Source organism: Hemicordylus capensis, chromosome 3 (genome assembly GCF_027244095.1).
Source record: "Hemicordylus capensis ecotype Gifberg chromosome 3, rHemCap1.1.pri, whole genome shotgun sequence".
Taxonomy (NCBI): domain Eukaryota; kingdom Metazoa; phylum Chordata; class Lepidosauria; order Squamata; family Cordylidae; genus Hemicordylus; species Hemicordylus capensis.
In genome coordinates, this window is record NC_069659.1 from 254,970,001 (window position 1) to 254,982,500 (window position 12,500).

Consider the following 12,500-nt stretch of genomic DNA (forward strand, 5'->3'; position numbering starts at 1 on the left):
AAATGCTTTTGAGATCTTAATTATTGATGGAAAATCTGCTGTGCTTCTAAATTTGAAGATATGGCAATTTTATAGAAATTTTAATCACCTCCTACATTAAGAATTTTAAAGGTAAGGCCTATTTTTGCATAATGTAAAAAGAACCTATATTTTAGACTTCTTAAAAGAGTTGTCACTTTTAATGACAAAATTCTATTAGCATTTTGTTGCATACTCTGTTGCTCTGGGAAGTGATGTTATGGCACTCTCAAAAAACTGTTGCATTTAATGCGTATGTAAAAATAGGAGTGTTATGAAAGGAAAGTACGCTTTATGAAATGAATTATGAGAATGGTATAGTCTTTGGGGAGGATCAAATTGCATTTCAGATTTCTAATAATAATTTGTTTATGATTGATACATATGGTTCTAGTTTATCACCTATATTTGCTGATGGTAGAGCAAAATTTCTGGGTTGTATTTCCTCTTCAGCATCACAGAATAAAACAGGCCAATTAAATTTGTGGGTCAGTTTACAGCTTCCCACATAAAGTGTTATCACTTGACTTAAACATTATATACAATATGCTTTACCAGATCATTTTGGCATTTGGATAAATGTACCAGGCTTTGACCACAGATATTTTGTCATGGGAATAACCAATAATGACAAACTGGAATTGTGATCTTTGACTATGCATTTATTGGGTGGAAAAGGGTGGTTTTTTTGGTAACTTAGAACTGATTTTAGAACAGAATGAATATAAACAAAGAAGGAAATACCTGTACGTTCCAGGGAATATTATTTGGCTTCCATTACAACATTTCAAATAAAATAATGATTTAGCATATTAGCATATTGGAGTAGGGTTTTTTTTGTTTGTGTTTTTTGTAAAGGCTTAAATCCAGAGTGTGCAAAGTACTTGCTAAATAATTCCTTTCCCCATACGGGTATTTTAAAAATATTTAGCTAGATTTTTCTCTTGAAATTTTTTCTTAAGAAGTAGTTCTTCCTCTGTGATTATGTATTTTTGGACACATTTTTTCCTTTTTAAAATTATGCATTCTATGGAACTGATATGTGCACAGAAACAATACTATAAAGTTATTGTAACCAAAGGGATGCCTCTAAAAAGAGTGTCTCTGGGAACTTAGATTGTCCCAAAGAAAGTAAAATATAATAAAAGGCCTATATTTTTATGTAGGACTGCTGAAAAGGATGGGAGTATCATTTTCATTGTGGAATAATGTTTTCTGGGAAAGCACAAAAGCAGATGTTCCTCATTAGGAACACCCATTGTCTACATATCACAACTATGAAGAGATAAATCTATCCTATTTCACCCATACATTCCAATGGCTGTAAATGATTACAGGATGCCTCTATAACTGCTAAACCAAAACCACGCTCTGTGCTAAAATAATTCTTTTCTGCCATCACAATTTTTTATTGGAAGGTATGGAAATTCCTGGTAAGAGATATCCTCTTGCTTTTTCCTTTCCTTGTTTGGCTTGAATATATATCAGTGTCCAACTGTTGAAAACTGAAGAGACTGATTGTGAAGGAACATGGGAAGACAGGGGTACATTACTATCACAACATTAAGAAGCAACTTGCTAGTAAAGCAAAGGCAGAACTGTCTGTGCACACTGAATGAGCTGCAAAGTATTGCTGAGAGCATGCTTGGCATCATTTTTCCAGATGGTACTATCACAGTCATACTGCTAGTTGGCATCTCTGTGGGTAGTAAATACTCTCCCTCCCCAATAAATCTGGCATTATTCTATAGAGTTTAGAAGACTTATAATTCCAAGTGTGTTCTACTTTTCTGTATAAAAGCCAGACATCTGTTTATCCCATTTTCTTTCATACAGAGTTTGGAATAGCTTTAGTTTGTGTGTGGGGGTGGGGTGGGGGGTGGGGTGAGTAGGAAGAAGAAGTTTTGTCATATTTAACAGCTGCTACAAAATTTCAGCCCTGTGGGCTCTTAAAATACTTTTCAGCTGACCTCAGATTTTATACATAATTGTCATTGTTTGCAGGGGAAAAATGCCCCTCTGTAGTTAACCTTTCATTGTCTCTGTGTAACTTCTTGTTGTCTTCATGTTATCTTTCAGTATGAAACAAAGCTTGATGGTTTCTACATCTTTCAGAAAGGCAACAAATTCATCAAGCTTTGTTTTATGTGTTATGTTTCCAAGAAATAGCTTTATTTCACTTGTAGCTAAAGTTTGCTCCTTTAAAGTAATTGTAGAATAGTAGCTGAAGACTGATTGGAGATGTTTTTTTTTTTTTTTTTAAAGTCAACAGTGTTTCCTTTCACTTCCTGTCACAAAGGTCAAAGAAAGCTGACCTTTGCTGGCAGTCCTAGTCACTGAATTATTCATGTGATTGACTTTTTGTCAGTGCACACAGTTGTGCTCTGGGACATTTTATTCATTTACCTCATTTAAAGAGCCTTTCTGCACCTGTTCAAGTATTAATATCATGTAATTTGGGCCTAATGCCGATTTTGCTGAACACTCATTATATTTTTTATTAGCTATATTTCCAAACGATTATGTATGATTATTACCAAGCCTTACAAACAGCAATGGGTTATTCCCTAGACCTTTACATCTTCTTGTCAGGTTGTTTTCAGAAGCAAGAAGGATAAACATTTGACCAGTCCCAATGTTTTTATTCCTACTCCATATCCAACCAGAGAACTTAAAGCTTTTCCCTTATGGCTTTGTGAAAGCATGATTAAATCCAACTCTGCAGAAGCTGTACAAATGCCAGCATTTATAAGGTCAACGCTTTTGTTAAAAATGCTATGTAAATGAGGATCTGCAAAAAGGGACATTAAATAAAATTAAATTCATTGTCTTCTTTAATGTCATTTACATTTTGGCTAAGCCTTGGCCTGTCAAGGAGGATTTTTTAAATAATTTTAATTACACATCATTTAGGGATCCAAGGTTCTCTATTCTGTAGCATTTGGATAACCTGCAAAATGGTGACTGTTTATTAACTTCTTAAATGACAAGTTGTCATTTAATCTGCATAATACAATGAAAACAGTACAGTTTATCAGAAAATGTTCATTCTTCAATTCCTTTAAGGAGTGCATGTAATTACAGCAGAACCTAGGAGTATATTTCAACTACTCTTTCTGCTTTGAGTGGTTTTTAAGGTGTCATGCAGCTCAAAGGCTATACTAAACTTATGACATTTCTGAGTAAAAAATTCTTGTAATATTATTTTGATATGGAAGGTTGGCATTGATTACAAGGTTGTAGTCCAGCTTGGATTAATAGATGTTCAAGGAGCTTGTTCAAGGTAGAGAGTGCCAATTTAGCTTTCAAGTGCACAGGTGTGGGCATTGTTTGGACAATTTATAAGGAAATCCATTATCCTAGTGTTCTTGAGGTTAAAGATACACATGTATATCCAGGGGAGTTTCAGATGATATGGTTACAGTTAGCATTTCTCTGAAGTCAATGGCAAAGGTTCCATTAATCTTAATGCATGTGTGCTGCATAAAATATTCATACAATAAGGCTATTCACATGAGCAGCCTAGCCCAGGCTAGGGCAGCCTGGTGTGAGCTAGGCTGCTCATGTGCAGCCTAGAAAGCTAGGCTGCTCCCAGTGCTGCTCTCCCTCCAAACCCTGCTTTTTACCCTGGCCTTTAGCTGTGGTTATAGTCACCTAATGGCGCAGAGAGAAAATGACTTGCCTAGAGAGCAAGAGGTTGCGGGTTCGAATCTGCTGGTATGTTTCCCTGACTATGGGAAAGTCAGCAGCAGCGATATAGAAAGGTGCTGTTATAGGAAGTGCTGAAATCTCATACTGCATGGGAGATGGCAATGGTAAACCCCTCCTGTATTCTACCAAAGAAAGCCACATAGCTCTGTGGTTGCCAGGAGCTGACACCGACTCGAGGGCACAATTTAGCTGTGGTTAATCCCGGTGCTGGCGTCCATGCAGCCCGAGTGGTCACAGACAGCGCCTCGAGCACCCATCTCCCAAGGGAATCCCCCAATGCACCATGCTTATTGCACAGTGCATTATAGGATCCCTGGTGGCCAGGACACATTGTCCTGGCCTCCAGAGATCTGCACTGCTGGGAGCAACATGGGTTGTGTGGGAGCGTGGTCCGTGCTCCCACCCATGTTCATCGATTGTCCGGGGGGAAGGTAAGTTCTGTGCAGCCTTCTTCCCTGCCTGCCCCCACTTTCAGTCATATGAATACCCTTATTTTAAGGATTGTGAAGTGGGAAAAATGAACTGAATAAGGAAAGCTATTTTACTTGGCAACAATTAAACTCGCTACTTAAAAAGAAATGTTCCAATTTATTATAGTGATCATTTTCTTTCTTTGTCTAAAGCAGCAAAACATAGGGCCTGAAACAGGCCTGTTGCAGCCAGTGTTATGCTGTTCAGCCCAGCTGCATCCCTCTAATTCTGTAAATTGCTGGCAGAGTGAAAGCCTTGTGCCACTGAAATCCATGAAGAAGTGTAGAGAGAAGGCATGGAATGGTGAGGAGAGAAAAAGAGAGAGAAAATAGAGTCTAAAGGAAGAAAATAAGCTGAAACATAGCTGGTGGTACAGAGAAAAGTGTGGTGCGAGAAAAGAGGGTAGTAATAGACAGAGTAATAGACAGAGGAGAGCCCTATAGAGTGAGGGTGGTTATTAAGGAGACATGTGCAGAAAGACACATAAGGTGGGAAAAGAGGGGCATAGCGAGATCTGTTGGAAAATTGAAACAATGTGATAACATGTGAGTATATGAATGGTGGTTCAGAAAGGGAGAGAGGAAAAGAGAGAAAAGAGAAGACTGCATGCTATGGGGTTTAGGGAGAGAAGAGAGAGAGTGCTATGGAGAGAGAAAAGGAGAGGGTTAAACGGAGAAAGGGGATAAGAAAGATTTGGTAAATGATAAGTTGCAGAGAGAGAGAAACAGAGCTATCAGGGAGGGGTTAAAAAGAAAACACTGAAAATTATTACATTGCAGCCTTCTTGACATTGTAAAAAAATCTATATCTATATCTATATCTATATCTATATCTATATTTCCCTCAAAATTATTTGCCCCGGTCTAAATTAAGCTATCAAGATTACGATTTAGTCAGTCATAACATTTAATAATAACCACTTCTGAAAACCACAGTTAATTAAAATGCCTAAATATTTAGATGTGAGTCAAAGAGGGTACTCATAATATGTTAGCCAAGGGGTTTTGCAAGTAGGTTTTCCATTCTACAATCTTTGTAGATACGTTTGTATTGTCATCATTAGAAGTAGTATGCAAAGGAATAATAGTAGTGTGTTTGTGTGAGAAAGGAAAATGGGGGAAGGGATTTAGCAAAGCTGTCAAAAACTATTCTACAGGAGGTATCCTGATACAAACCATCCACTGCTTCTGTTAGAGTCTTATCAGGTGAAAGGCAAAGATACTGCCAGAGCCTGTAATTTTGTTAGGATGCCTTTGATGAATTGGATTAGGTTATGGAAAAATCTTCTAAGCACAGAGTTCTGGTACACATGCATTCAGGAAGTAAATATTATCTATCAATAGATAATTAAAAAAGAAAGAAAAGAACTCAATCATATTTAGGTAAGCTGTTGCAATGAGACATTTTCAGTAACAAAATTATAACAATTTTTAGAAATATACTTTTAATCTATATAGTTATTTGCAAAAACTCAACAACAAACCCGAAAAGGAACAGACTAAAATGAAGGGAACCCTAAAAAGACAGATTTTGTTTACAATCAACATAGATGCAACAGTGTGCAGTTACTTTTGTGAAGATGGTGAATAATTTATTAGACATGGGAACCCAAGGGGTTAAGTGTGGCACTAGGAGACATGTTTGGAGGAGATGGAAATTCCATGCTCTAACGATGGAAATTGTCACTGCAGATGCCAGGAAGTGATTGACAAGCAGGGCTACAGGAAGTGAAAACTCAGGGAGCTTAACCTGTACTTGGCAAAGCTTCCAGAGCTTACACACTAAGAAAATGAAAACCATTCACCTCAGTCAGGCTGCCAGAATACAAGCTCTTCTTGTTTGTTTATCTTAATAGCAAATCTTACAAAAATGTTCATGGTCAAAAACATTTTGAAAAAACCGTATATAATAAGTCATTAATTGATATTGTTGATGCGCTGTTGATGTGAGATTGTTGATGACTAGTATTTGTAAAATAATGAAAGGTGGAGAATTTTACAGGTCAGTGGTCTGACTCAGGGTTTATTTTGAGATTCATGGATGTGCTTTCTAGCTGGTTTAAATTAATTAACATTTAATGTGGATTTGTTTAGTGTTTTGATTAATTGGTCTAATTTATTCACTATATGAATAGTCATTCAATTATCACTTTGAGTTTATGAAGTAAACTTATTTCTCATAGGAAAGAAGAAAAAAATTAAATGTATGTATTTAGTGGGAAAGAGACACATGCAGTTTAAATCAAATCAAATCAAATCAAATTATTATTATTATTAATAATAATAATAATAATAAACATTATAGGAAATTGGGGTCGAGGAAAGCACTTCCTCTCTCTGTATGTACGCATGTATGCATGCATGCCTCTGTGAGTGTGTGTGTGTGTGTGTGTGTGTATAAATAAATAAATATTACACACACCAAAGCAACTGTTTTCAGATTCTTTTATACTCCAGTCTTGGCTCCTCAAGCAGATGATGACTGGCTCTGTTCATTTTGTTTGTTGTGAAATGTTTAAGGTTCTAAAAAAATCTTCCCCTGACTCTGTGTGTGTGTGTGTGTGTGTGTGTGTGCGCGCACGCATGTGCATCTGGGATTTTGTCCCTGTGTATTTTACAGAAAGCAAAGTAACCAAGATAATCATCATCTGCTTGAGGTGCCAGGAGTATATAAAATAAACTGCATCATCTGACAACAGCAGTAAGGATGGTGTTGTGTTCTCCCAATAGCTAGGAAATTAGTTTAACATGTGTGGAAAGGAAGAGGCTTACATTTGTGTTGTTGTAAGACATGTAGCATAGGCCTGGGTAGCGGAAGAAGTCGGCTCCAGCTTGTCTATAGTGAAAGACGAAACACGGTTACACATCTGGTGAGAAAGAACAGTTCTTTAGCTGAGACAGCTAGTGCACTCTCTCTCCCTCTCTCTCTCTGCTGCAGCTTGAAAGAAACTATTTTGATAAAAACAAAACCATGGGAGCTGGGAAAGCCTGTTAACAGTAGTGAGCCCACTGGAAACCTCTGGACTGAACAATAAAGGACTTGGAGCACTGTTGAAGGTGGGATGGGGTTGAGTTCTAACTTGGTAAAAGCAAACACTATCATCACTTCATCAATATTTCCACAGAACATTAAGGAATATTCAGTGTAATTAATGTACAGTAAGATGCTGAAAGGTATCTTCTCATACTGCTCCAGAGATCCGCACTGCTGAGAGCAGCATGGGTTGTGTGGGAGCATGGTCTGCGTTCCCACCCATGTTCAATGATTGTCCGGGGGGAAGGTAAGTTTTGTGCAGCCTTCTTTTCCCTGCCTGCCTGCCCGCCCCCTCTTCCAGTCATGTGAATACCCTTATTATAAGGATTGTGAAGTGGTAAAAAATGAGCTGAATAAGGAAAGCTATTTAAATTGGCAACAATTAAACTGAAAGGTAAGTAAGATGCTGAAAGGCATCATCTCATAGTGTGCGAGAGATGGCAGTGGTAAACCCTCCTGTATTCTACCAAAGACAACCACAAGGCTCTGTGGTAGCCAGGAGTTGACCCCGACTGGACAGCACACTTTACCTTTAATTAATCTATAGTTTAGTGGTATTATTGCAAAAGACATTCACTTTTGGGGTTAGAATAATTTAATTGAGTTTCATGCAGGGGTGGAGCCACCATTGAGCAAGAACCCGGGCCGCTCAAGGTTCAAAGAACCCGGGCCGCTGCCCCTCACGGGCCATACCTCGTGCCCCACACATTCCCCTGCTTCTGACATGGGGGTGTGATTTAGCACCCTAATGGGGCCATGCAGCCCCCTTTGGGAGCTAAATCAGCCAGTGCTGTGTTTGCAGTGCTGCTGGAGCAACCTTCCCTGCCCTTTATAGGCTTTCCCTGCCCTGCCTTTTAAATGGAGCCCTGGGCAGCCACATCGGCTGCCCACATGACTGCCAGTTCTGTCATGGAGCCGGAGGGGGCTGCGGGGATCAGGGGCTGTGCAGCCCCCAGAAGTTCCAGGATGCCCTGTGCAAGCGCATGGGGCATACTGGAGAGACCCCTTGGGCTGGGAGACTGGTTTCAGCCTCATACCGGGGGTCTCCTCGCGTGTTGCCACTGCACGGAGCCGTGCCACGGCAATACACAATCAGGAAGAAGAGATTAACGGAGTGCTTGCTCCGTTAACCTCGGCTAAGGGGAGGGGGAATTAGGCGGGTTAGCTGCCAGGAGCTGCGCAGCTTCAGTGGCAGCAAATGACTGCCAAAAAGCGAGCTAGGCTCCTTTGGCCCGCTTTTTGATGATTTTGAGAATCGCCTCATCAACTGATATCATTACATTCTGATATTCATTGGGTTGCTTCACATGTAGGAGCAGTTCTTCTTTCCCCCACACAGGTAATCATATATCTGATTCATGACCTTGACTGAATGGAGAATAGTGGCTGACATCCTAATGAAGCTTGCATGAAAGGAGGCTCTGTGGGGATGTGTCAGGAACTTGTGTGCAACTCCCCCAGTCCTTCTACTCATGCATTGTTGCTCCACTGGACTAAGACTTCTGAGTGCTGCTTTCAGTATGGAAGTGCTCTGCAGGATTGGAAACACATTGCTGAGGGTCAGTGGTGTGTTTCCGATCTTGTAGAACACTTCCGGAGCTTGAACAGTGATTGGAAGACATAGAGGCTATTCCCACGATCAGGCGAAATTGGGCTAGCGGAGCCTAGCCCGATTTCGTCTGATCGTGAGAACCTCCAAGCAGTTAACCCGCTAAAGTAACCCTGCCCTAAAACCAAGTTTGTGGAGTGAGCGCTCTGCAAACCCAGTTTTTTGAATCGTGTGTTGCTGTGGTGCGGCTCTGCGTCGTGGCAACTCACGAGTAGACTCCTGACAGGGAGGCTTAAAAGCAGCCTCCCGGCTCGGGGGTTTCTCCAGCATGCCCTGTGCTCTCTGCAGGGCATGCTGGAGCTTTCCGGGGCCACATGGCCCCTGATCCTCCCAGCCCCCGCCAGCTCCGTAACAGAGCCGGCAGTTGTGTGGGCGGCCAGTTCGGCAGCCTGGAGCAGGCTACCTGCTCATGCGTGGGGAGAGCGGGCTAAGCCGCTCGTGAGAGGAGCCTCTTAGTCTTCTGCTGCATCAGCACATGTGCAAAATGACTGAGGGAGCTTTGTGCTGGCTCCTGGTGTGTCCCTGGAGAGCCTCCTTAAATGCACACTTGGTTAGTCAGGATGTCAGCCAGTATGATCCATGGAGAAAAGTGCAGTAGTTCATTATAACTACTGGGGAAAGTGTAGCTAAAGGAAGTGGATGTAGTTGTCTCTGTGTACCCCTGGTTCACATTGACATTTTCTCATTCATTTATGTGCATGTACAGCGTCATGCAGAAATGAAAGCCTCGTTGGTTTGAATGGATAAGGCAGCCCTGTGTTCATTATAAAACTGTGTTTCAAAATTACTTTAATCTTCATGAAAATAGTAATTTATGATTAGATCTGAAAGTATAAACATTTTATGGACAGGAAATTGCTACCCCGGTTTTCCTCCTACCTTGCTTCCACACAATCACTTTTAGCCAGGTTTCCATCTTACTTTGCTTCCACACAATAGAAGATTGGGAGCACATCTCCAAAACCCGGGTAGAACACAGTTTTTTATTGTGAGAATGACCTCAATATGTTTTAAAAATGGAAAAAGTGCGCACCAGGCAGTTCCGGCCACTTCCAGTCGGGGGATCGATGGGGCGGTAAAGAGTTGCACTGCCACCCCACCGGACTAATTTTATACAGAGCACCAGAGGGGGAAGCGGGGTGGGGGGAGTGCACCCTCCTACATCCTTAAAGCTATCCTCCCTAGGTATACCTAAGTTCTGGGATTCAAAGAGCTACTTTAGTCACAGCTGTGGGTTTGGGCATGCTGGTGGAATTCTTGACTTTTTTCCTTTGAAGTGAAGACTTCAGAGCAATATTGTATTTTCCCCCCCCATTTATATTCTGCTCTTCCTCCAAGGAGCCCAGAGTGGTGTATATCGTCACCCAGTGAGTTTCATGGCTGGATGGAGATTTGAGCTCGAGTCTCCTTGGTCCTCATCCAGCACTTGAACCACTACTCCATGCTTGCTCTCTGTGAGTCCCAGCCCTGTGATACAGCAAAGTTCAATTGATTAGATGCAAAAAGAGGGCAAGAAAACCCCAAACAAAACCGGGGGAGTGGGGGAAGGTAAAAAAGAACCAGCAGAGGTACCTAGGTAATTTTGGAGCCTGGACATAAAGACCTTTGGAGCCACCCCTCTGCTTTGGAGGCCACACCCTACACAAACACACCATGACACATGCAGTATATTTAACACATGGGTTCTTGAGGGCACAGACAGCAAGTGAACTCACAAGAATGTAAGAATATAAAACAGGTATATTTATGTAGATATGCATTAGCAGAAACATTTCAACACAAGCTTTAACATATTCAGAGCCAGTGTGGTATAGTGGTTAGAGTGTTGGACCAGGACTGGGGAGACCTCTGAGTTCAAATCCCTGTTCAGCCATGAAACTCACTGGATGACTCTGGGCCAGTCACCTATTTCTCAGCCTAACCTACCTCATGGGGTTGTTGTGAGGATAAATATAACCATGTATACCACTCTGGGCTTCTTGGAGAAAGAGCAGGATATAAATGTTTTTTGTTTTTTTAATTTTCCCATCCAACATATTTCCCCCCCTACTCCCTCTCTGTTTCTAAAGCAGAGGTCATGCTTGGCTGCCTGGCACAGTGGTGGGCCAGCGCCACCCAGGACATACTACAAAGGATTTGGATGGCCCCAGGGGGTGTGGAGACTCTAGACTTTGGCCTGGACATCCAGGAGTAAGAGCACCTCAGGAGTGTGCAGGTTAACTGCTAACTGGGCAAAGGCTTACCTTTTTAAAATGGTGATTCTCTGAGGCTATTCTTACGACATCCCAAAAGTGGGCTGTGGGAGCCCAGCCCGCTTTTGGGAAGCTGTGTGCTTCAACGGGAGCTGTGTGGCTCCTGGCAGCAACCCTCCTATAATACCCCTCCCCTTAAACTAAGTTAGCAGAGCAAGCACTCTGCTAACCCCGTTTTGGCAATCGTGAGTTGCTGTGGCGCGGCTCCACTCTATGGCAACCCACGAGGAGACCCCCGACCGGGAGACTCCAACAAGCCTCCCTGCTTCGGGGGTCTCCCCAGAATGCCCCAGGCACTTGTGTGGGGTGTCCTGGGACTTCTGGGGGTCGGGGCCCCCAATCCCTGCTGCCCCCTGCTTGTCTGCAGGGAGAGCCCAGTTAGGCTCCCCACACTGCTTGTGTGAAGAGCCTTTCTGTATTTAGCAAGGGGAGATCAACTATCTACCCCCAGCACAGTATACCTCCAGTGACTGTTGCTGGTGTCTATCTTATGTTTCTTTTTAGATTGTGAGCCCTTTGGGGACAGGGATCCATCTTATTTATTATTTCTCTATGTAAACTGCTTTGGAGACTTTTGTTGAAAAGTGATATATAAATATTTGTAGTAGTAATAGTAGTACCAGTTACCCTGCTAGCTTGCTGGTGAGGAGAGACAATTTCCTCTGCAGCAGATCTTGCGGTATTAGGGTGTGATCACCAGTAATTAGGTTTTTCTTGGGTCTTGTGGCTGGCAGTTGTTTATTCTTGATCTTTGCTTTGGCCATGCCACAAGCTGCTTTTGAAGGTCTCCTCTGGTTCAAAAGTGACTTTCTGTGTGGCATGGCGCAGGTTGCTATTCAGGATACTCAAGCCCACAATCCTCCTGATATACAATCCCAGACACTGGGATCTTAGCTATTGTTTGGATTTATTTTATTTTTTTAAGTCCGAGAGAATATTTGTCTATAAATGGTCTAGTTTATTTCTGCAACTTATCCTGAGTGGTGAATTGAATTGCTCTGAGTGGTGAATTGAATTGTTTGTTGTACAGTATAAAGCAAAATAGTTGAATAATGGTTACGTAAGAACAAAGAACAAGTTATCATCGGATATGAAATTAATTGTGGGCAGTTGTTTGCTCTTTGGGTTTAATAAACTAAGATACAAATTTTCCTAATTGCCAAAAAAAATGTTAGGCCAGCTTTAACCATTCCTGACAGTAAAACACAACATAAAACCTGCTGAGAGTTATATGTGGTATTTAATACGAGACAGAGTAATGCAAGGGTTTTATGGTTAAGTATGAATTCACACCCACAGCATTTGTTTCACATTAGAAAAGGTTTGTAAATCAGATCAATATGCTTCAATGCTGTGGTCTCTTAGTGGGATCTCTTATGTCATTTCTTTCTTGATATTTGGTTTTG

At 41.5% G+C, this 12,500-nt stretch overlaps 1 protein-coding gene and 1 long non-coding RNA gene across 15 annotated transcripts in view; one reads left to right on the plus strand and one right to left on the minus strand.

Annotated features, from left to right (window-relative positions):
- Positions 1-12,500, plus strand: part of EBF3 (EBF transcription factor 3) — a 224,832-nt gene that overhangs the window by 22,064 nt on the left and 190,268 nt on the right. The window lies entirely within an intron of this gene.
- The window catches only part of LOC128350975 (uncharacterized), a 26,605-nt gene that overhangs the window by 2,631 nt on the left and 11,474 nt on the right, over positions 1-12,500 (minus strand). Inside the window, exon 2 of the long non-coding RNA XR_008319533.1 lies at positions 6,972-7,066. This is a non-coding gene — a long non-coding RNA (uncharacterized LOC128350975). The remainder of the gene's footprint in view (positions 1-6,971; positions 7,067-12,500) is intronic.